This window comes from Tupaia chinensis, unplaced genomic scaffold (assembly GCF_000334495.1).
Source record: "Tupaia chinensis unplaced genomic scaffold, TupChi_1.0 Scaffold000081_1, whole genome shotgun sequence".
Lineage (NCBI taxonomy): Eukaryota > Metazoa > Chordata > Mammalia > Scandentia > Tupaiidae > Tupaia > Tupaia belangeri.
In genome coordinates this window covers 961,494-966,237 of record NW_006159542.1, presented here as the reverse complement: position 1 = coordinate 966,237, position 4,744 = coordinate 961,494, and the positions used below count along the sequence as shown (strand labels likewise).

Here is a 4,744-nt window from a genome sequence, read left to right as displayed (position 1 = left end):
AACTACCTAATAAGATAAAACAGACAAAAAATTTTACCTTATTAGAAACAAGATACACTATCGTTTATAATCTTCAAACATTATTGCACTTGGAACTTTCATAATCTGACAAAGCATCCATGAAACAACCTGCAGACTAGTTTAACAGACAAATCACACTTTTAAGCAGACATGACTGTCCTGAATTGTTTATTAGGTATGAATTTTATAAACAGTTCTTAGATTAGCGGTAACTGTGGAGCTGGAGAGTATTGCGCCTTCTCCAAGCTGCACAGCCAGAGCCACCAATAGTGTGGAGGAACTTGTGGCCCTTTCCAAGGCCTCGGCTCCTGCTCCTGCGGATGTCAGCCCACGCATCTCCCTGTGCTTGTGGACTGGCTTGGTGATCCACTGCGTGTCAGGGTTTCTTCTAATAGCTGTATGGAATGGATCAATGAGGATAACCTGGAAGAATTTGTGTGTGGAATCTTCACCCACCCAGTAAGAATTCAGGACTCTAAGAGCCCCACAGTGGCGTCCAGCTCGCTCCTCTGCAACAGACTAGAGGCTCCAGCAAACGAGCTGGTTAACACCATGATGGACAGGCTTGCCTTGCCATAGGTTACACCCTTGGGGACTGGGCGTTTGTGGCCTCCACGCCGCACACGAATCCTGTATATCACATAACCATGCTTAGCCTTGTAGTCCAGTCTGCGCGCTTTACCCTGCCAGGTGGGGCGGGGAACCCAGTGCAGCGTCCAGAGCTGGCAGTACTGCCAGCAGCGGACCCGCAGGAGAAAGCGCATCACGTCGGACTGCTTCTTCCACCACAGCTCCTGGATGTACTTGTATGTGCCCATGTTGGCTTACCTGATGGCTGCCGCCAGACAGAAAGGGAAGAGCCTTTCTCTCTGTTTCCAGCTTTATTCCAGGTTTTATCTTGTCGTTTTACATGATCCCTGCCTTGGACTTTTCTTTTTTTCAGTTCATTCATTCACACATCTACCCATTCATGCACTCATTCATTCATCATTCAACACTTCCCCCTACTGCACTGGCACTGGGATATAGAGTGAGTAGGTGCAACCTTAAAGGAGCAGCAGAGACATTAACAGACCTTTTTGGAACAACGGATGCAATACCATGACAGGGAGAAGTCCAAGATACAGTGGGGGGTAGATAGGAGGAAGCCAGTACCTGGGTCTGGGGAAGCTGCCAGAGGAGCATCCAGGAAGGTTCCTCAGAGGAGAGGAAATAAGAACTGAACTTTGGGGACCAGCAGTTGGTGTAATGGCTATTTTGCTGGACTCCCATGTAGTCGACTATGGTTCGAGTCCCGGACCCGGTGGCTTAAACTCACACTGGGCACGTGTGAATGAGTGCCCAAGATCCGAGAGGATAATGGAGGAGAAGTGATCGCAGTGTGACCATCCCCCCTTGGGGGTGACTTCTCGCTTTCTCTTTCTCTATCTCTCTGTCTTTCTCTGTCTTTCTGGAGAGCGCATACACCCTATAGCAAAAACCTCTCCAAAAAAAAAAGAAAAAAGAAAGAAGAAAGAAGAACTGAATTTCAAAGGACGCACAGGCCCTGACTAGGGGAAGGAATAATATACAGGCAGAGGGAACGGCCTGTGCAGACGACAGGAGGCATGGAAGAGTGCACTGTATTTTGGGGCACTGACAGCTGTCCCATTTTAAAGGATGTGAAAGGTAAAAGGGAGTGGAAAATCGGCCAGCAGGTGGCATGGTGGTTGAAGGCACTGGACTCCCACATGACAAATTGCAGTTCAAGTCCTGGACCTGGCGGCTTGCTTTCTCACTTTCTCTCTCTCTTTCTCTTTCTCTTACTCATTCTGTCCCTCTCTGACCAAATTTAAATAAATAAATAAATAAGTTTAAATAAAAGTAATTCTTTTTTTTAAAAAAAATGAGGGAGTGGAAAATGGCACCACAGAGATGATGGTCCAGGTCACAGCCTCATTCATCATTTCAGATGTTCTCCTGCAGGTGACGGGAGCCACAGAGGGTACAGCAGATGGAAAGATCATTGAAGCTACTTTGCTGAGAACGACTTGTTATTTGAAGATGGCAGGTAGGCCATTTTAAATGTATAGCCAAAAGACAAAAAGATCTAGAGCTGTAAGTAACAATTACGACACCTGGAATGGGTTGAATTATAGCCCTCCAAGAGATAAGTCCAAGCCCTAATCCCTACCCTCCTGCCCCCGCATCCTGTACCTATGAATGTGACCTTATTTGGAAATATGGTCTTTGCAGATATAATCAAGATTTGGATCTTGAAAGATTGCCCTGGATTTAGGGTGGGCCCTAAACCCATGACTGATTTCTTTACAAGAGGAAGCAAAGGGGAATTCAAGACTCACAGACCCAGGGGAAGGTCATGTGGAGATGGAGAAAGAGATTCAAGCAATGCGCCTATAAGCCCATGATTGCCAAGGATTCCAGCAACCACAAGAAGCTAAGAGAGAGTCAAAGGATGGATTCTCCCTCAAAAACTCCAGAAGAAACCAATTCTGACACCTTGATTTCAAACTTCTGGCCTCCAGAACCATGAGAGAATCAATTTCTGTTGTTTAAAGTCCTACAGGCTTTTGTAGCTATTTGTTACAGCAGCCTAGGAAACTAACACCCAGTTGACATTGAGTACTTATCAGTTGCCAAGTCTCTCATAAGCATTAGCTCATTGAGCATTTCCAACTATTCCAAAAGAGGTACTAATATTATCATTCTCATCTTTAAACCAGAGTTACAAAACAAGCAGGAGGCACAGTAGGGTCTTACATACAGGTAATCTCATAGGAGGGCCTGTGGTCTCGCTCTGTGGAGTATCACAGGAGACAGGAGAGAAAAGGGCAGAGTTGAGGTAGGGAGAATCAGTAGGACCTGGCAATCAGCTGGGCACCCAGAGGGTGGGCAGGATTTGTCTAGCCTTCTGGATTTCAGGCTTCTGTAGTGCCTCTGTGACCTGAGTTTTATCAGCCTCAGTTTCCAATTCCACTACCACTGAAGTAGGCTAACCTGCCCAGCTTCCCAGCCCTGCTTTCGGTATCTTCTCAGAGAGTCCCCCTTGTTCTCTCCAAACGTGTCCTCCGAGTGAGCTCTTGGAAGAGCATCGAGTTATAGGCTCTCTTGGCCTCTCTGTCCACTTAGGCGCATGCCTGGTTCCGACCAGGTGCCCAGCTCTGGCCTCCTGCTCTTACATTTTTGAGTTATGCCCAGTATGCAAACCTCTCCTGACCCTAAAATCCTAATGCTCACTCTGGTTTCCTCTCAGCATCCCTGTGCCTTTTTTGTCCTTGCTCTCATCACCCAGTAGAATGGGAAGGAAGAGAGACCAGGAAAACAGCCGGTAGGAAAACTATGCCTTCCTCATAGGAAAGTAAGAACACTATCTGGCAGTTGGTAGGAAAACCACATTTCTAAAGCAAAAATTCCCTCCCTTCATGTTGTTCTCTAACCCTTTTTAAGTCTTCCCATTCTCTCTGTTCAAAACAAGTGAACAAAACAAACCAAAAAAAAAACATGCAAAAGGACTCTTTGCCTCTTTATAATGACTTAGGGTTTCTTACTGGTGTACAATGACTAAGAGTTACATTAGCCCGGCTTGTCCTGAGCACGGAGTCTGCTCTGCTAACGCCACGTAGATACGCACCTTGGCTATCTCAAGAGTTCCCACTTCTTATAATCTGCTCTGTGGGTCTAGAGTGGCAAATCTGCCAGTGAGCATGATCAGCTGGTTAATTTAAAGGTGAGTATTAGTATTGCTCACATGTCTAGCATTAACAAGGACTTTCTGTGGGCCAGCCTGTAGCATGGTGGTTATGCAACTAGATCTCATATGGCCGACTGCATAGTTCAAGTCCCAGACCTGGTGACTTGAGAAACACATGAGGTATGTGTGCATGCATGCCCAAAATCCCAAAAAGGGGGAGAAATGAAGGAGAAAGGACGGCGTTGTGACCATTCCCCATGGAGGGTGCTTTTGTACTTTTTCTTTCTCGCTTTCTCTTCCTCATCCTCCATTCCAGTGTGCACATGCACTCTCTGACAATTTTTTTTTTTGAGAGGTTTTCGCTATAGGGCGCGTGTGCTCGCCAGACATACAGAGAGAGAGACATAGAGACAGAAAGCAAAAAAATCACCCCCCAGGGGGAGTGGTCACACTGCAATCCCTTCTCCTCCATTCTCCTCTCGGGATCTTGGGCACACATGCGCACGCACCCGGCATGAGTTTTAAGCCATCGGGGCCGGGACATGAACCCAACTACAGGGGAGTCCAGCGACTCCATAGCCATTACGCTAACTGCTGGTTCCCAACAATTTTTTTTTAAAAGACTTTTTGTATACTCTGGGATGAAATTTCTAAAATATTCTATTGAGAAATATTTTAAATAAAACTAAACACTTTGGACTTAAAAACCTTGGTGTCACTATTTTTCAACTGACTGAAGTTCATTGCCAAAAGAGGAATCATTTTAAAGATGAAATTATGAAAGGAATGAGAAATTCAAAGGATTGAACACTGCCCAGAAGCCTGAAATATCTGGAAAACTTTGGGGATATATTTACAAGAGGTCTTTAAAAAGTCCATTGAAAATACATATTATGAAAAAATTATTCATGGATTTTAGGAAAAAAAATTTACACCAAAATAAACTCATACTTTAATTCCATTTTTCCACCATCCTTTTTTTTTTTTTTTTTTTGAGGGGTTTTTGCTATAGGGCGCCGCGGCTCGCCAGCA

The 4,744-nt window shown here is 45.2% G+C and overlaps 1 pseudogene; it reads right to left on the bottom strand.

Annotated features, from left to right (window-relative positions):
* Window positions 1-223: 223 nt before the first annotated feature.
* LOC106734206 (60S ribosomal protein L15-like) lies at window positions 224-839 on the bottom strand (annotated as a pseudogene).
* Window positions 840-4,744: the final 3,905 nt, after the last annotated feature.